The sequence below is a fragment of the Protopterus annectens genome, chromosome 7.part1 (assembly GCF_019279795.1).
Source record: "Protopterus annectens isolate FY-2018-M chromosome 7.part1, PAN1.0, whole genome shotgun sequence".
NCBI classification, from domain to species: domain Eukaryota; kingdom Metazoa; phylum Chordata; order Ceratodontiformes; family Protopteridae; genus Protopterus; species Protopterus annectens.
In genome coordinates, this window is record NC_056740.1 from 223,790,671 (window position 1) to 223,811,690 (window position 21,020).

At 42.5% G+C, this 21,020-nt stretch overlaps 1 protein-coding gene across 2 annotated transcripts in view; it reads right to left on the bottom strand.

Moving 5' to 3' along the window:
- The window catches only part of ANKDD1A (ankyrin repeat and death domain containing 1A), a 1,318,298-nt gene that overhangs the window by 718,505 nt on the left and 578,773 nt on the right, over positions 1-21,020 (bottom strand). The gene's annotated exons all lie outside the window — the stretch shown is intronic.

The window sequence follows — 21,020 nt, forward strand, 5'->3', positions numbered from 1 at the left end:
GAACTGTGGAACTGAAGGAAGCTCGCCCCCGAGATGCCACATCCAATTTGTAATGAGAAATGAAGGTGTGAGGAGAAGACCAGGTAGCCGCAGCACAAATGTCACTAATGGCAAGCTTGGAATGAAAGACTGTCGAAGTAGCCATAGCCCTTGTAGAATGAGCTTTCACAGTGGTTGTAAGCTCTCTATTAGAAAGAAAGTAAGAATGACTGATACAGTCTCTGATCCACTTGGCAACAGTGACCTTCGTGATGGCTTTGCCCAATTTACTGTCCGAAAAGGACACAAACAACTGATCTGTTTTCCGTGTTTGGTGCGTCCTATCTAAGTAGAAACGCAATTGCCTGTGAACATCCAATGAATGGAAGATATATTCCGCTCTGTCTGAGTAGTTGGGGAAGAAAACTGGGAGTTCCAATGACTGCTGAAGACAAAAACTAGAACAAACTTTGGGAACAAAGGATGGATTAGGCCTGAGGGATACTCTATCCTTGTGAAATACCAGGTACGGTGGTTTGACACATAGGGCTTGAAGTTCCGAAACTCTTCTGGCTGACGTAATAGCCACCAAAAAGGCAGTCTTCCAAGAAAGAAATTTCAAGTCACAAGTTGCTGCCGGTTCGAAGGGGGAAGAGGTCAAAGCACCTAATACGAAATTAAGATCCCACGGTGGAGCGGGATGAGAAATCGGAGGTCGTAGCAGCCCAGCACCTTTCATGAAGGCTTTACACAACTTATTGCTCATCAAAGGTGGGTCTATAATTTCATGAAAATTAGAAATAGCTGCTAATTGAACCTTGATGGTAGAGACCGAAGAGCCTTGATTGAATAAGGAAGCTAAAAATTTCAAAACTTCAGACACCGGGGCAGTAATAGGATCTAATCCCAGGAGTTGGGCCTAAATGGCGAATCTCTTCCATTTGCTGTTATACATTTTCTTAGTCGAACTCTTGTGGGCCGAGGACAAAATATGTATGACTTCCGAGTCCAAAACCTGGTTCCTGACTATGGTCGGAAGTGGAGGAGCCAAGCTGTTAACCTCAACGAGTGAAGGGACTGATGAAGCTGTCCTGACTGGTGGATCAAGAGATCTGGAACCTGGTCCAGGAACCATGGACCGTCCAGTGCGTATTTCCGAAGAAAGGGCAGCCAGACTTGACGAGGCCAGTATGGGGCAACTAAAATCATCTTGCACTGCAAGTGAATCGCCTTCTGGATCACCCTGGGAAGAAGGGGAACCGGTGGAAAGGTGTACAGTAGGCCGGTGGGCCAAGCTTGGACTAGGGCGTCCTTGGGAAACCCCCCCCGGAACTGGGGTGAGAGAAAAGAACTGTAGACATTTTGTGTTGAGAGGAGTTGCAAAGAGGTTGCAACAAGGAGTTCCCCATCTTCTGAAGATCTGAGTTGCCACTCTGTCGTTCAGAGACCACTCGTGCGGGGAGGGAACAGTTCTGCTCAGTCTGTCGGCTATCACATTGAATCTCCCCGGAATGTGTGTTGCTACCAAGAAACGGTTGGTAGCAATAGCCCAATCCCATACTTTCATGGCCTCTCTGCAAAGGGGGTAGGACCTGGTCCCTCCCTGCTTGTTCAGGTACCAGTTAATGACATGTTGTCGGACTGAACGGCAATCATGCCCTGGGGGAGGTAACTGTGTAATGCTTGTAGCGATAGAAGCACCGCCCTCATTTCCAGTATGTTGATGTGTAGGGAACTCTCGTCGGTGTGCCACTTGCCTTGGACTGACCTGCCCAGGTAATGTCCCCCCCACCCCGTCTGGGAGGCGTCCGTAGTCAAAGTGGCCACTGGAGGTGGAGGAACGAAGGGTCGCCCCTGATCCAGGTTGGAGGAAAGAAGCCACCAACGGAGGTCCTGTTTGCACGTCTCCGTGATCATAATGAGGTGACTGAGAGGGAGATCCTGATATGACCATTGGACTGACAGGAGCCACTGGAGAATCCTCATATGCAATCTTGCTAAGGGAACTAGGAGAACGGTAGCAGACATGGAACCCAACAGTTGTAGGACCATCCTTGCTGGGGCTCGGCGTTTGAAGAGCAATGCTCGGACTTGAGATTGTAATATTTCTATTCTCTCTGTAGGAAGATAGACCCGCATTTGCTTTGAGTCTATCTCTACTCCGATAAATCGTATGCGCTGAGATGGCAGCAACACAGACTTTTCCCAATTGAAGGTGATTCCTAGGGAGTTGCCTAGAGATATAGTGGCTGTAAGGTTCTGTAAGAGTAGACGCCTGGAAGTGGCAGTTAGGAGCCAGTCATCTAGATATGGAAACACCTGGAATCCTAGACTTCTCAGGTGAGCAGTCACCACCGCCAAACATTTGGTGAACACCCTGGGGGCTGTGGTGAGACCAAAGGGCAGTGCGCGGAACTGGAAATGACCGTCTCCCAGGCTGAAGAGCAAGTGTCTCCTGGACGCCTGATCTATCAGGATATGATAATAGGCGTCCTTGAGATTTATGGAGCACATCCAAACACCTTTCTCCAGCAGCGGGAGAATGGATTGTAAGGTGACCATCCGGAACTTGGACTTCTTGACAGAACGGTTGAGTTTGCTGAGATCCAAAATGGGCCTCATGTCCTCGGTCTTTTTTGGCACCAAAAAGAATCTTGAGTAAGTCCCTAATCCGGTCTGGTCTTCGGGGACCGGTTGGATGACTCCTTTTTGAAGCAGCTTTGAAATTTCGATGGCTGCGAGATCCCGTTGACTGGGTGGTGGGTCCGGGATTTTCCGGGATGGTGGGGGGGGGGGGCTGAGAAAAGGGGATGTTGTAACCTCCGGTAATGATCCGGAGCACCCATCGGTCCTGAGTGATACAGGCCTTTAGGTGCCTCGAAAAACGACCCCCGACTGGCTCCGCGGAGCGGCGCAGTCGGGCAATCCGTCAGGGATGCTGGAAGGTTGAGGAGCCACAAAAGGACTCGCGGTCTCCAGTGTTGCGGGGGCCTCTGCCGCCTCTGGGAAGGCGTCTTCCTGAAAAATCCCCCCCCCCTCTGCCTCTAGAAGGGGGATCATCCTGCTGTGAGGGGTAAGTCTTCTGAGATTTGCGGAACCACATTTTCCCCCCTCTAGTCTTGGGATAAGGCCGGAAGGGATTGGAAAAACGTGCCCCTACGGCAGTCAAAGTCTTACCCTCTTGTTCACAGCGGGTCAAGGTGTCCTTTACCTTGGGTCCAAACAAGGAGGACCCATCAAAGGGAGCGTCGGCAAAGGAAGACTTGAAGGCCTCCAAAATGACACAGGCGGAGCCAGGCTTGTCTCCGTAGAGCAACACCTGTACCCGCCGCTCTACTCGCCCCTTCGGCCGCATATGAAATGAGCCTCATGGACGAGTTCGATATTGATGATAGAGTAGCCAACTGAGAGCTAACCGTCTGGGCCAACTGCTCAGGTAGGTTACCAGAGAGGGTATCTGAAAGTTCCTTGACCAGATCCCTCTGAAGTCTGGTGAAGTGCGTCAGGTAATTCAGAGACCTTAAAGTAAAGGCTGCTGAAGTAAGGGTGCACTTCCCGTACCGATCCATACTCCTGGACTCTTTATTAGGAGGATGGACGGACGTCGAAGCCTCTGCCACATCTTGCTGGGTAGCAGATGCCACCATCAGGGCATCTACGGCCACACCTTTAGATAAGAATTCCTTTTCGGGGGGGCTGACAGAAATTTATTCGGGCGAGCTGGCACCGGTTCCACAGAATCCAGGTGCTCCCATGCCCTTCGAGAGATCAAATCCAGGAGCTCATCGAAGGGCGGAGACACCCAGGAGGCGGAAGGCTGAGCCCCGAAGGCCTTGAGGAATACAGACTCCTCAGTGGAAGGGGGTTTGGACTGCCAGTCACCTCGTTGCTTGAGGATTTCTAAGATGTCCACAAAGGAGACATCATCCGAGGACGACTTGGGAGACCCCTCCGCATCATCGAGGTCGGTGTCCGAGGTGAGAGACTCATCAGGCGAGTCGACGTGCTTCCTCTTACACTGTCTCTTCCTGGGAGGTTCCTCCAAAGAAGCCTCGGAAGGACCCCCAGGAAGGGAGGAATCCCCAATGGGGGTGACCACAGGCCCCAGGGCTCCGCTGTCTTGAGACAGGGGGACAACAAAGGAACTAGTCTCCGTGCCAAGGGAAGGTGCCGGAGAGATGGTGGAGGTAGCCAAGGAAGATTTGGCCAAAGCACTCCTCATGGCCCTGAAGGCCGGACCCCCCCCCCGAGTCCTGGGAAGGTCCGACCCCCGAGGCCACAACAGTAGACGGCACTCCCGCAGCCGACGCACCGAGAGGGAGGCTCGGAACCGAAAGCATCGGACCTGAAGCGTCACCCCCGGGGCCGACCGAGGAGGTCCGTGTACCAAACTCCGACCAGAAGGTCGGGGTTGGGGTAAGGGTCGGAGCCGACCCGAGAACCTCCACTGGCTCCACTAGCACCGACTCCAACGGCGCCGAGGCTGTTGGAGGAGGAACCAATACAACAGGGTGGACAATCGGCTCTGGAGCCGACTGGGCTGGAGCCGAGACTAACTTTTGGAAAACTGGAGACTGGAACAGCCTTTGCAGCACCCTGTCTATATCCGAATCGGACATCCTCGAAGACCAAGAAGAGACCGATCGGGCCGGAGTTGACTTCTCCGCCGGTTCCGAAAGACTGGGGGACCGGCTCCGAATAGTCTCAAGTAATATCGGCGCCGAGGGAGATTCCACCAGTACAGCAATTTCCCTCGGAGCCGACAGGGACTTCGGCGCCGAGGTAGAAGAGTCTGAGCGAGCGACCTTTCTCGGCTCCGAAACCAATGGAGCCGGAGAAGGTGACCCACCTCTCGATGCTCGAGCGCTCGGCTCCAAAGACAGAGGAGTCGAGGCTGGAGGCATCGAGGCAGACCGTTCCGACCTCGGCTCCGAAGTCCGTGGAGCCGACGGAGAAGCCTGCCTTGATTTCTTTGCTGTCGGCTCCGACGGACTGGTCGGAGCCGAAGACCTCTTCTTCTTGGAAGGAGAGGGAGAAGAAGATAAAGCCTCTTCAAAAGAAGGGGAGATAAGCCCCTTCAATATTAATTTGTTTTTCCTCTCTTGGAGGACACGAGAAGAAAAGGCGTGGCATACACTGCACGACTCTTGAAGGTGTTTGGGGCCTAAGCAATAAACACACAGAGAGTGATCATCCGTGACTGACATCTTGTACCCACACTTGGTACATTTTTTAAAGCCCGAAGGCCTATGTTCCTTCGACATACCACAAATACACACACCAAAAATCAAGGTAAACTGAATACACAGAGATGCCTAATCCCTCTAACTTAAACAGGATAGGCCAATAACTCACACAGGCGAAAAACTGTAACACAGCTCTAGCAGAGCGCAAGGGCAAGGCCCCTCTAACTAAAAACGGAACCTTGACGTGTATAGGAACAAATACCACACACAAAAATCTTTGTAACAAAAAAGACCTTAAAAATGTCCAAAATAGAGCGTGAGGGAATCCCTACTAAATTAAGCGGGAACCTAACGCTAACAACAATCCACACAAACTCCACAAAAAACGTTTAGTAGCTGTTAAAACAGCTTTTGGTTGAAAAATTATCAAAATTCTGACAGGAAATTAGTCAGTAAAGAGTACTTAGCCCAGCCAAGTCGAGACCACGTCTATTGCTGTCAAGTGGCAAACGAGATCTGGGGAAGTAGTGGTGGTGCATCCTGGGATGTAGAATAGCTCAGCCAATTAGAGACTTCGCTCTATAGTATAGCGTGCCGAGTCGGAGCCCAGGATCGGCTCCGAACCCATCAGTACAGAATGTAGGCGAGATAGGATCACATAACATCTTAATTTCTCATACTGTTGACAGTCACAGTTAATTAAAAAATCCTTTCCCTTTCTTTGCAATTTTCATTGCTCCCAGTTATAACTTTACCTGACTCTATTACCTATTAAATTCATTTCCTCTTTGTCTTTGACCCCCCACTTCAATTTCTTTGTTTCCTAATACTTCATATTTATTGAACATAACTATACTGTTTACCTGTTCCTCTTTCCGATTATTAATTTTACTTTCTTCAAATTCCCCATTTTTATTCAACTCTTCTCATCCCTCTTCATTATTACTTCCATCTCTTGTCTCTCTTCTTTGTTGCTCAGCTCAACAAAGGAATGTAAACAGAACTAATGAATGGTGTTCAGAAACATTAGAAAAATGCCCTGAACTTTTTAGTTTTACACCAAAAGTGTAAACTTGCTATTTCTTTAGTTAAAAGCAACACATATTCAGCATCCTGAATAAATAGCTGTGCCGTAATACTGATTTTTCTTTTACAAAAAAGGGCATTTGACAATATAGCACAATAAGTTAAAGATGAACTGTTTATACATTCAGCATGACATATTTTCTGATTCAGTTGTGAATTCTATGAAAAATAAGTCAGAATCCTAAAAACATCTGAAAAAAGAATGCTCCTGTTTGAAAAACCTAGTATCTGTCAGTAAAGAATGTTTTGCCAAACTTCTATCGTAATTTACATAAAAAAATCTTTATATAGTAAAACAAATTCAAAGACAAACATAAGGAAACAGTACTAAATATTTTAAAAGGGCATAGATTTTTTTAAATTATTTTCAAGATTAACTGACTCAGGAACCATCAAAGGACTGATTATTAAAAAAAAGCCAGAGCAAGGTAAACTTCTAATGACAAAGTCTAATCAAGAAAGGGAGATCCTGAAATAATCCCCCTATTCAGTGTAATATCACAAAGTTCCACTGTATAAACATAAATGCAAGCAAAGGGAGATTGAGCAGACAGGGAATTATGATCACATCTCTGTTTACAACCACTGCTTATGTTTGAACACAGAATTAAAAAAAAGGGGTTATAATCGGACAGACCCAATCATAATTCTTTGTAGTACATGAAGATTAAACTGCTTCCATGACCTATAATATTTAAAGAGAAAAGGTATAGGAGAGCTAAGCGTTCTACAGCTTTGAAAACTGCAACCTACTTACCACTACCACTGAGTCAAACCACCACAGAACAATATCAGGAAGACCAAAAGCCTTTAAAACAAGTTAACCACTTTGTTTGGCAAAAAAAAAAAAAAAAAAAAGAATGAAGTGTTCAGTACTTAAAGCTCTAGTTCCTATGGCTGTTCAGTGGTGGCCACTTACTACTGTTAATTTTATACCATGACATTAGAGGAGTGCTTAAGAAATCTTAAGCACTTTTCTGATGTCAGTACGGTGATTAACAAGCCTGTCATTTCCCTATTTTCTGAGCACAATCACAGCACTTTATGCAGTACATAAATCTTTAAGGCTGCATAAAATAAACTTTCTTTTCTGCTGAACTGAATTTTGTCCTGAGAAATTAAGTTTACCACATTTGAATCATTTCTCATTAATTGTTGTACAACCTTCATCATGCTGTCATCCCTATTCAAATGCAAAGAATGCTCTTACTTTAAAAACTATAAATTGCAAGTAGTAAAATTTCTACTCAGAAATTAATACAGCAATTCTCTCTTAGGATTAAAACTTCCAAAACAACTATAACACTTGAGGTTCAAATGTGAGATGGTAATCATTTGCATAACAGATGGATTTTCTCACACTGTAGTCTGTGATGGGTGCTCTGCTGTCCCTACTGGCCAACACTCTCACCTTGGGTAAAGCCAGACCTTATGGAAGGACACAGCAATAATATAAAATGGGACAGGCTAAATATTTTTCACATGGACATTGTCTAAGACAACAGAATGAAATTGATGGTCTTTTTCCACAGAATGCGCTTCGGGTAGTGTTACCTGTCATTCACAGTCAGCATCAACTCTTTCTGATGCCCAAGTAGCAGTCTGATAATCTTGTATTACTTCATAGCTCTGGTGTTGTTTAAAGACTGGTAACACACTGCTGCTAGGTCCTCTCTGATACAATGAGAGATGCTGTAAAGAACGTTTGGAATAATAACTATGCCATACAATCAAACAGCAAAAAAAGTGCAGACAAATACTGAAAGACTTCCCTGTCCTAATATGCATTACAAATGAGACTGCATTTTTTTTCTAGATGATTGAGAAAAGTCCTACCAGTCTGATAACTGTACAGTGAGAGCAGAAGAGAACATGGGTGGTGGGGTGCACATTTGAAAAGAAGTGTATAGTTAGAATAAAAAGTACTGGAAACTGTCACTTAACCCTTCTTTTTATTAGACAAGGCAGATTCTGTGTGTCAAACTACATCAGTTGAAGTGCTATAGCCATCTGGGAACTTATATTTGGCTTAAGGGGCCAACACTGTTGGCATGGTCTATCAGTGTGAAATGAGATGCCTTTTCTAATATCTAGGCAGGCTTGTACACTGGTAAAGAGGCATGACATTTACATATTCTGCCTCTGAACAGAGCTGGCCTTAGGTGAAACGGCACCCTAGGTGAAGGGCTCCATGGCACGCCCCACCATCCAATGCCCTCCGACATGACACACAGCTAGTGCCTCCACCTATTTGTCTCTTCCCCTTCACCATGGCTTCACCATGTCATCCAAAATTACTTTTTTCTACGGTTTCCTTACAATACTCCCTAAGTGGATCAGGTGACACTGTAGTAACTGTGGAGGAAATAAATTTATTAAGCTGAGAGTGTTTTGGCCACTAGCACCCCTACAGAAGCCACATGGTTATAGTAGTCATAATGTGCATTTCATAGCTGTTTTATTACCTTCTGATCCAGTGATGGCCTGAATAAAACCATTAGCAAAGAAAGAATAGTTGTGTAAAATCTTACCATAACCAGAGATGTCCTTCTCTTCTATGTTGCAGTATTCTTTACATGAGAGATCCTCTGCCTTGGGTGACACTATGTCCGGCCAGTATACAAGAGCTTTTAAGTACTGCTAGTAGATGAGACATCACACTGATGGCTTAGGCGTACGTCGGCTATAAAAGTGACGTCCCCACATACTATTCTCAGAACTGAATGCCCCAGGAGGAATGCTAGCCTAAGGAAATAAGAAGGTTATCAGACATCCAGAACAAAAGCAAGCACCCGGGGGAAGGAGGGAGGAATAGAATACTGCAACATAGAACAGAAGGACATCTATGGTTATGGTAAGATTTTACACAGCTATTTTATGTCCTATTATAATGTTGCAGTATTCCTTACATGAGGGAGCGTACCAAAGCTTAGGAGGAAACCTGGAATTAGGAAGGACCAGAAGACCTCTCTAGAAAAACCATGAAGAATGGCTCTAGCAAAAACCAGCTCTAGATCTGGAGATGCCATCCAATTTGTAATGCTTGGTGAAGGTAAGTAGCTGCTTCTAATATGGAAATAGTATCCAAACCCTTAAAGAAAGCACCTGAAGATGCCATAGATCTAGCAGAATGAGCCATAACAGGAGAAGGGAGGCTCTTCCCATGGGAAACACAGCAAAACGAAATAGCCTTTGAAATCCTAGAGGAAATAGTCCGCTTGGAAACAGGCAATCCCAGAGCCCTGGGATAAAAAAAAAAAAAAGCTGATCAGATTTCCTGATAATCTTAGTATTATCCAAATAAAATCTGAGTTGTCTATGCACATCCAATGTGTGTAAAATCCTCTCACTAGAGGACTGTGGAAAAGGAAAAAAAGGTGGGCAAATAAATAGATTGGTTAAGAGACAACTTGTTTGCGACCTTGAGCATAAAGGAAGGATTAGTATGCAAAGAAACACTGTCCTTATGGAAAATCAAATAAGGTGGGAAGCCATTAAGGCTTGAAGCTCAGACACCCTTCTGGCAGAAATCAAAGCTAATAACAGAACAGTTTTCCAAGTACAGTGCTGCAAGGAACTGTAGCTGCAGGCACAAATGCAGCCAGAGTCAGCTTCTCCAAAACAAAGTTCAAATCCTATGGTGGAGGAACACGTTTCCTGGGAGGACGTATGTCAAGGATGCCTTTAAGAAAAAGTTTAACCTCTAACCTAGAAACCAAAGGGGGAGACAAAGGCAGAAAGGCAGAAATCTTAACCGATGAGTAGGCCAAACCATCATTGAGCAACTCACACAAGTATGGAAGAACCAACGGAACATCCACAGACAGTGGATCTGGGTTGTGTGAACAACACCAAATAGAAAACCTCTTCCAATTAGATAAGTATGATTTTCTAGTATTGGGTTTTCTGGCCTCCTGCAGTACCCTACTCACGTCCTCAGAAAAAAGGTGCCTGAAAGGAATCAGAAACCTATCACCCACACAGTCCTATGCAGAGGTGACAGATGTAGATAGATAAGGGATCCTTTATCCTGTGTGATAAGGTCCACCCTGGGAGGTAACTTGTGATGACTGCCCTTGGCTAAATGCAGAAGAAGCCATGTTGTCTTGGCCAAAAGGGAGTCGCCACCAAAATCTTTGGTTTATCCTGCTAAATCTTGAACAGGACTTTCTAAATGAGAGGAACGGGTGTGATGGGGGGAATGCATAAAGAAACATCCCTCTCCAAGAAAATGAAAGGGTGTTCACCTTCCAAATCAGAGAACCTGGGACTCTGGCACAAAAAAAGAGGAGTTGTCTGTTCAGAGGGGAGGCAATTAGATCTACTTGAGAAGTACCCCACCAGTGCACAATGTCCAGAAACACATCCCTGTGAATTATCCATTCATGGGATTATGTCATGGACCTGCTCATATTGTCTGCCACAGAATTCTGATTAGATGACATATAAACTGCCTGAAGAGTTATCTTGTACTGAACTGCCAGTTCCCAAGCAATGACAGCTAACTTGCACAGAAGGTATGACTTTGCGCCCCCCCCCCCTGTTTGTTTACATACCAGAGAACTGTGGTGGTGTCTGTAAACAGTTTTACAGGTCCTGGATGGAAAGTTTGAAGAGCTAAAATGAGAGCTCTCATCCCTTTGATGTTGATATGGTTCTCATTTTGAGAAGGAGTCCAAAGGCCCTGTACCTTCATGGAAGCAAATGTTGCACCCCACCCTAGGTCAAAGTTATCTGTAAACAACTCTTGAGTGCAAAGAGAAGGATGCAAAAGAAGGCCTGGGTTCAGGGAAATCTGCTGAATCCACCAAAGAAGTTCCTTTCTGAGACAAGGGAGAAGAGGAACACAAACTCCAGTGGAAGTGCATGCTGCATCCAAAGTAATGTCAGGTACCAATGAAAATTCCTCATGTGAAGTTTGGCTAGAGATAGCATGGGAATGGTGGATGGCATGAAACTCAGAAACATGAGAAATGCCCTGGCTGTAAGAAAAGGAAGAGGAAGATGACTCTGGAATTAAGATATAAGAAACTGAACCTTTGGAGGAGGCAGAGATGCCAGCATGAGATCTGTCTGCAACCTGCACCCCAGGAAGATGTGGTCATGGCAGGGGGAAAGAAAGGACTTTTTGAAATTTGTTGTGAACCCCAGCCTTTGCATATTAGAAACAGTGAAATGTAGATTTTGTTCCATAGTCTCAGGACAAGCAGCTTGAAAAAGAAGACCGTTCGGGCAAGGGTAAACCTGGATGCTCTAAAGTCTGCAGTAAGCAGCGACAGGAGTGAAGCATTTTGTGAATACCTTTGGGTCAGTGGAAAGACCAAAGGACAAAGATGGGAACTGAAAGTACAAGGAAGCAACAGAGAAACATAATTTCCTGTAAAGGGGATAAATGGAAATGTGAAGATAAGCATCCTTGATGTCCAGAAATGCCATGAAAGCCTGAGGAAGAATAAGAGGAAAGAAGGACAACATGCTAAAGGTAGGAACTTTCAGGAAAGTATTGAGGTGAGAAAGATCTAGAATGGGTCTCCATGGGCCTTCTCTCCTGCATATGAGAAACATTCCAGAGTAAAACCCTCTTCCCCAGAGGGGTGCAGGAACTTCTTAAATGGTTCCCTGATGTAACAACTCCTGAAGCACCTGTAGAAATAGATGCAGTTGGTCTTGAGGTAGTTGTGAAATGCCCTTGAATGGAGGAAGAGTTTTCCAGACCATGAAGTACCCTTGTTTGATAATGGAAAGAACCCATTGAGTCTTGAGTAATGCTTTCCCAAACTGGAAGAGACAGGGAAAGACGTAAAGAAAGAGGAACATGACTGTGATGAGTGTGGCAGTCACAGATGACCTGGCTTGTCTGGAAAGGGCTGCTTCTGGGCAGGAACTGGCTGAGAGGGTTTAGACTGAGGAGCACTACTACCTCCATTTTTGCTTTTGGAAGTGGGTAGGTGAGTTTGTATTCTAACAAAGGAATTCCTTGAGGGATAATTCCACTGAAATTTGGGGACAAACAAAACAAATATCTTTCAAGTCCTGAGGTTCCTTGCCTTTCTCCTGCAAAGATTTAAACAAATCTGCAGTTCCAGTCCCAAACAAAGCACTGTTGTATAAAGGAGCATCCATTAATTATGCTTTGATATCATCTGGAAGTGATTGAAGCCTCAACCATGAATACCTTCTAAGAACAGAGCCAGATGCAGCTGCCTTGGAAAATGCTTCTGCAGTATCATATCTGCATTTAATTGAGTGGCAAATTACCTGAGAAGAAGCTCCTAACATCAACATCAGCTGATTTTTTTACATCAGAGTCTGGAAGGTGTGACACTGCTTGAGAGGCTTGTGAAAGAACAGCCAAAGCCCATCTGGTCATATGGGTTTGGTAGTTTATAGCAAGGAAAGCTAAAGTGGTAGAAGTATAGACCTTTTACCCTATTCTTTCCATAGTCTTGCTCTCCTTATCAGAAGGGAGAAGCTTGGTGGATGGCAATAGTCTGGAGGTTTTGTCAGAAGCAACTGAAACTACTGCAGAATCACTGAAGGACCTCAATAAAGAAAATGTACTGTCTTCTGACACTTTATAAAACCAATCAGGCCTTTTAGAGGCAGGAGCCTGAGAGTCTGGACCTTAAATGCTAAAGAAAAAACATCTAAAAAGGCTGGTAAGACTAGAGATACAGCAGAAGGGGATGGAGAACCTATTTGTAAAAGATCATATCATCTTTTCTGCACATCAGAAACCTGAGAGGAGTCCCAGTCAAAGAATCCCCTAATTTTAGCCAAGGTTTCCCCAAAAGTGATCTCTTCCACTGGTGAATCTGTATCATTAAACTCTTCCTCTGGGGAAGCATATTTAAGGAGGGGATGGAATTTGAGTGGAATAGGCCAAAGATTCATCCTCAGAAGTGCCATAATCCTCAGATGATTTCAGAAACCTAGCTCTCTTGAGTGGAGAAGAAGTTAAAGGAGAAAAAGGATCCGCTGAAGATGGCCTAAGAGCCATGAGTGCATTAAGCAAGCCTTGAGAAAAAGTTTCCCAATCTGATTATGGAGTCTTAGGTGTAGAAATGTGCTTGGTTTTCTGCTTCTTTTTAAACCTGACATCAGCCTGATGGAAAGTGGAGGTACCCGACGTAGTCCTAAACTCTATATTACTTGTAATATCCTCCCTGACTAGTATCCAACAAATACCTCTAAGGCCTTCCAAAATAACGAGCCTTGGTTTCCCCCTGACTGTCCAATGCGGACATCTGCATGACCCCCAAGGATGTGCCTAAGGCAGATTCCTTGATGGTTTCTTATGTGGTACCTGCTGAAGAACCCAAGCCAACCTCCAGATAGACCTCCGGGACTTCATCGACCTCAAGAAAGATATCACAGGTAGAAAGTGCAGCTAAAGATTCAGGCTCCAGCTTCTTGGCCTTCCTCTTCAAATCAAGCTTGACAGAACTCGCAGATATACCCTCCATAACATCCCTAGCTAACCTCTCCAGTCACTGATTTTCTAAATAAATCTTAAGGGATGAAAGACAGCTAAATAGGGTCTTGGGGACAAAGACCTGAAAATACAGCAAGATATATTGTTGTGCATAGGCCCCAAACAAAAGAGATACATGTCGTGACTAGCCTTGTGTGGAATCTGTCTTCTGCATTGGTACTTGCCTTTACTAAATTACATGAAACCCTTACAACAAAAAGCAGTAGCAAGAGAAAAAAATTAAAAAAAAAACAACAGAGCACTTATTTGAGAAGTAGACCAGCAGCAAATGATTCAGGTGAACAGATCAGACGATAGAAGATGGCATTCAGACTGTGGCAGAGAAGTCCTGAGGATTGTAAGTGCAGACGTCCCTTTTACAGCCGATGTACTCCTAAGCCATCCAGGGGACGTCTGACATACTAGCAGTACTGAAAAGCTCTTGTATACTGGCCAGACGTCAGTTCACCCAAACAGGAGGATCCCTCATGCAAAGAAAACTGCAACATTATAACAGAAGGACATTGTCGGTCTCTTTTTTTCTTTAAAAGAAGAAATAAGATATGTCTGATAAAACAGCAGTTCACAATAAAATAGTTTGAGTATACATACAAAACATCTGGGAAATGTCCCTCCCTTCCTACTCATCCCCCTTAAAAAAATATAGTCACCTCCTATGTATCCGGTGTTAGACTGGGATGAAGGTATAAACGGTCATATATTTCAGGTGGCTCCTGTTAAACATATACGCAGCACGCATCCTATCCACTTCCCACAAAAGACACCCATCTTCTGTGTATCACTCAGATGTCAGACTGGGACAAAATTGAAAGAATAAATAGAACAAAGTAACATATTTTAAGTTGTTGCTGTCGGACACATATAGCATGTCTCCTTAAACCAAACAAAAAACAGGCACAGGAAACGGCACGGTAACTATAACAAGTGCAAACAAAAAATAAATAAATAAGATTCCGAGCCTGCCAGACTGAAAGGCAAACAAACACTTTATTAACCAAAGATACAGATAAACGCTTTTGCGATTAACTTATTGCTTCATCAGATCAACTAGTGAAAAGGCAACTTACATTTATATCCAATAACAGCCAATCAAGTATTAAAACCAATTAAGCGCCTTCTAAAAAACATTAGTACATAGTATCTCAAAAAATACAAAACTATCTAGAAAATATCCTAAAGAATACAATCTAAATAAAAAAAAACAATTAAGACATACTGAAAAATTTATAATAAGCATGAGTTAAAATCAGTAAACCATACATAAAAAACTAGTTAAAAAATTCTTATTAAATGCATATCATAACATCCACACTTAATGCTTCAGAGGGCATGACTTCAAAAAGGGGCTTTAAAGTAAAAGCCCCATTTAAGCCTGGTGGCTCCCAGCATTAAAGAGCAAAATCCATTTCTGCTCAGCTCCTTCTGTCCAATTAACTAAGTCCTCACCTCTCATGCTAATGTCTAAAACCTGTAAAACCATAGACTTAAAGGTTTGTTCAGAGCCACACTGCATAGCATGTTGTGCTAAGGCATTCGTATCTTTCTTTTTCTTGATATCTCTATAATATTCTAAAATCCTGTCCTTTAGGCATCTGTTCATCTTCCCTATATAGAAGGCATGGCAAATTTGGCAAAAAGCAAAGTAAACTGTGTTCATAGATCAGCAGTCTGCATAAAAGTCAAGTTCTATTCTAAAGCTAAGGGTAGGATGGGTATACACCTGTGCAGTATGAATGTATCTACATGCTGCATACCTTCTGCATGCAAAAGTGCCCAATCTACTAGAGTCAACCCCAGGCAGGTACTGTTGAGCCTTATAACATAAATGCTTCTTAAGAGATTTGTTGTTTCTAAATGAGAAGCGTGGTGTGTCACTTAGAGTGCCTTTTAATTCATCTTCAGTATGTAATAAGCTCCAGTTATGTTTAATAATGTTACAGTAACTATTGATGTCACTCAAGTACTGTAAAGAGATCCTAAATATGTCATTATTCGGTCTGGAAGCATTACCCGTAGTAGTTACCACTCTATCTGTGAAATAAGGCTTACACCTAACTTCCCTCTCCTTCCAGGCATCAGATATAGATAAATCTATTTCTTCTTCCTTGTAGCCTCTACTTAAAAATTATAGCTTAAGGGAGCCTAAAGCCTCTCGTAACTGCAAATCATTACTATGCAATTTCATCAACCGATAAACCTGACCTTTTAACACATTACCTGAAACATGGCCAGGGTGCATGCTGTTTTTATGTAAGTAACTATTTTTGCTCATAGGTTTTCCTATATACACTTGTAGATACATTTCTCAAATCAGTCTTACTGAGATTAACATCTAAAAATTCAATTACATCAAAAGAATAACTGTAAGTGAACTTTAGAAACCCAGTAGTCGTGTGTATGTAGGCAATAAAAGCCTTCAGTTCATCCAAAGTGCCATGCCATAATAAAAACAAGTCATCCACAAAATGAACATACCAAAGAATATGTTGATAAAAAACATTATTTGACAGAATGTTGGTAGTCTCCTATTGTACCAGGGCTAGGTTGGTGTAGCTATTGGCACAGGCAGTGCCCATTGCTATGCCAACCTTCTGCAAAAACAATTATTTTTCAAAAATACAAACATTATTCTCCAGACCTATATCAAGAGATGAGTAAATGAGCTTCACTTTACCATCTGAAAAACATCGTTTGTCATTCAGAAAATTCCTTATATTTTCAACACCCCAGTCACTGGGGATCACTGTGAACAAAGACTCAATGTCAAGCGTGACAAACAAACTCATCTACAGTATTAACACACCTTAAATACAATCTTTCTAAGAAAGATTTTGTATCTTTCAGTATAGTGTCACAGTCTTCAAGTAAGGGGTGCAGGTTTTTATCACCAAAGATAGATATCAGCTCCATGCACCAACCCTTTCCAGAGACTATAGGCTGCAAGGGTGGGCAAGTTAGATCCTTGTGGATCTTTGGAAGTCCATAAATAGTTGGAATCAGTGGATGATAGACATTAAAATATTTAAAAAGATCTTCATTAATTAAACCTTTCATGAGCAAGTCAAAAACTAAAAATGAAACTTTCTCAATTATGCCATTCACAGTATTTACAGAAATACGTGCACATGTAGTCACATCATAAAGTAATTTCCTCATCTGTTTTACATATGAATCTTTATCTAGTTCCACTATACTACTACTTTTATCAGCGGGTCTAACCTCCACTCGGTTTACAGTGGCAACGTCTACACCTAGAAGCTTCCTTAAATCATAAGGTAATACCAAGAGGGCTTCATGTCCTTAACATGCCTAGTTATGGTGATGCTTTTCCAGAACTGTTAAGAAGGTGGCAGTTGTTAAACCTGAAATTCAGCACAGAGTATATGAATCCGCTGATTGACTTTTTCCTGCCAGCAGAAAGGGAGTTATACAGGGACATCATGAAACTGCAATATGATATTATTGCTGTTTTCACCAGAGGTTGTTAATGACAAAATAGACAGATTGCATGAGAGCATTTTAGCTTATGACAAACCTTTGCAATCTGCTAATATAAAAAAAAAAAATGCAACGTGATCTGCATGATTTCCAGAATAATGCTGTCTTTGCCTGGCCAAGGGAAGCAACTATGCGACTGGAGAATAATGCTGTCAATCACCCACAACCAGAACCAATCAGAGAACGCCCTAAAGTGACCGGAAATTTCATGACATCATCAAGAGGGACTCTAACTTGCCTGAACCCATCCAACCACAACAAGCTGCTAGTGCTTCCACTAATGCCTCTACCAGATCTGATATGGTTCATTCTCTGTGTTTTTTGGCAAATGCCATTATTAATGCATCTGAAGTGGATATAGTTACACCAGATCCGGTTCCCTGTACTAGTAAGAGCAGTTTTTTTAGCAGAGAAGACCAAGGTAATAAATTTTTCTTTACCAAGCCCCCTGCCTTACAGGAGCAGATCACACAGTATAGGCAGGAAGGGGAAGACAACAGTTGCAGAACACGGACACTATGCAGCAAGCAGTGAAAAAGCATTAGTTTTGAACACACAGGTCTGGTTTTTAATACATCTTCCGTTGAACTAACTTCAGCTCAGTTAGGTTTACTTAAAAAGGGTTTATCGTTTGTTCCAGACAGATGAGCAGATCCAACAGAAGTACTTAAAGACCTTAAACTGCTTGGTAGATCTTTAACTTTAAAGACAATGTTTGAAGGTGGTGTTCCTTCTGAATTGAATATATTTAAAAAAGAGTGCCTTTGTTCCAGTACCTCACCCTACAGTACAAGCTTTTATTGATTTATGTGAGACAAAGTTTTGTTAGCTAATTTATGATGGTACCAAACTAGACTTTATAAATATGGTACAAGATGATTTTGCTGCACTTAATGAGTTGAAAGAGATGCACTCAGTGGATGTTAGACCCGCTGATAAAGGTGGTAGTATAATAGTATAGTGGTACTAGATAGAAATTTATATGTAAAACAGATGAGGAAATTACTTTATGATGTGACTACATATGCACGTATTTCTGTAAATACTGTGAATGGTATAATTGAGAAAGTTTCATTTTTAGTTTTTGACTTGCTCATGAAAGGTTTAATTAATGAAGATATTTTTAAATATTTTAATGTCGATCATCCACTAATTCCAACTATTTATGGCCTTCCAAAGATCCAGAAGGATATAACTTGCCCACTCATGCGGCCTATAGTCTCTGGAAACAGCGTGCACCCTGGCCATGTTTCACGTAATGTGTTAAAAAGGTCAGGTTTATCAGTTGATGAGATTGCACAGTAATGACTTGTAGTTACGAGAGGCTTTAGGCTCCCTTAAGCTAGAATTTTTAAGTAGAGGCTACAAGGAAGAAGAAATAGATTTATCTATATCTGATGCCTGGAAGGAGAGTGAAGGTAGATGCAAGCCTTATTTCACAGACAGAGTGGTAACTACCACAGGTAATGCTTTCAGACCAAATAATGACATATTTAGGATCTCTTTACAGTACTTGAGTGACATCAATAGTTACTGCAGCATTATTAAACGTAACTGGAGCTTATTACATGCTATAGATGAATTAAAAGGCATTATAAGTGACACACCACACTTCTCATTTAGAAACAACAAATCTCTTAAGAAGCATTTATGTTATAAGGCTCAACAGTACGTGCCTGGGGTTAAATCTAGTAGATTGGGCACTTTTGCATGCAGAAGGTATACAGCATGTAGATACATTCATACTGCACAGGTGTATACCATCCCACCCTTAGCTTTAGAATAGAACTTGATTTTTATGCAGACTGCATATCTATGAACATAGTTTACTTTGCTTTTTGCCAAATTTGCCATGCCTTCTATATAGGGAAGATGAACAGATGCCTAAAGGACAGGATTTTAGAACATTATAGAGATATCAAGAATAAGAAATATACAAATGCCTTACAACATGCTATGCAGTGTGGTTCTCAACACACCTTTAAGTTTATGGTTTTACAGGTTTTAGACATTAGCATGAGAAGTGGGGACTTAGCTAATCAGACAGAAGGAGCTGAGCAGAAATGGATTTTGCTCTTTAATGCTGAGAAATCACCAGGCTTAAATGGGGTTTTACTTTAAAGCCCTTGTTGAAGTCATGCCCTCTGAGGCATTAAGTGTGGATGTTGTTATATGCATTTACTAGGAATTTTTTAACTAGGTTTTTATGTATGGTTTACTGATTTTAACTCATGCTTATTATAATTTTTCAGTATGTCTTAATTGTTTTTATTTAGATTGTATTCTTTAAGGTATTTTCTAGATAGTTTTGTATTTGTGATATACTATGTTCTAATGTTTTTTAGAAGGTGCTTAATTGTTTTTTAATACTTGATTGGCTGTTATTGGATATAAATGTAGGTTGTTGTTTCACTACTTTGTCTGATGAAGTGATAAGTTAATCGCAAAAGCGCTTACCTGTATCTTTGTTTAATAAAGTGTTTGTTTGCTTTTCAGCCTGGCAGGCTCGGTATCTTATTTATTTTTTGTTTGAACATGTCTCCTTACCCCATACCCCCTCCACCCCAAAATAACCACCTGTGTATGTGTCTGGTGTCCGACTGTGAGGAACATGAAAATGGTAACTATCATATTAATGTATACCAACTTCCTGTTCTTAAACAGTACACTGTCCCTAGACAAGCCATAATGACTTTCTATGTATATCGGTCTTGTGGGAATTTAAAGAAATAATGGCAACACTGACAAAGCCCCTACACAAGCAATAGTGGCATTCTGTGCATGCCTCACAGGGTTGATTATACTAAAAACAAAATTTAATCGGTAATCAGGCATCCCCATTCCATGTACACACATGCTGCAACAACCTTCTGTGCATACCTCTAAGTTTTAGACTTGATAAGGTTTAGGGCAGAGGCCAGTAGTACTAAGCCTCTGCCAAAATCTACCTGTACAGCCTATTGTGTAGGGACACAGTAGTGACATGTAGGCAGGTTTGCAACATGAGTGGTCTGATGCTTGTACCGTGCATGCATTTGTCTGTGTTGCATTAGCAGCGGTGTGTGTGTGTGTGTGTGTGTGTGTGTGTGTGTGTGTGTGTGTGTGTGTGTGTGTGTGTGTGTGGTTTGATCCTTGTGACATGTGTCTGTGTGTATGCATGCATGCATGTGTGTGTTTGTGTATCTCTGCATGGTGCATCAGGGTCAGACTATGTGTTTGCTTGCGCAAGGTAGAAAGGTAGTGAGTCATCAGGGATTGCAGTGTGTGTGTGATCAAAAGCTTGTAATACAGCTGGGTTTTATCTTAAGTGTATGCAGGTAAGGGAGTGCAGTATGTGTTTACAGTGTATTGTATCAAAGGTGACTGTGAACTATGCAAAGCGTCTGTGACATGGGTGTTTGTGCAACTCTGTGTTCTAAGGGGCACATACCTTAGATCTCAGAATTGGTGTAGGGACATAGTAAGGCTTGTCCTCCACAGGACTTGCCCACTGTGGAAGATGGATTGGTCTAATGGTTAAGGTATTAATCTCAGACATGCAATGTTCAGGGCTTGATTCTCATGTCTGGTTATTGGCTAGGCTAATAAAAGTCTTTACACTTAGTATTTGCCTATGAATCAAGTATATGAATTATATAACAAATAGTAAGAAGTATGACTAGAGCATCTGTGTGCATGTTCTTGCGAATATGATGAGCAGGGGTGTTAATGTGTATACTATTCAAAGACTGTTCTTAGTTGATTAAGTATAAGTTATTTCAAAATAGGTTACAATG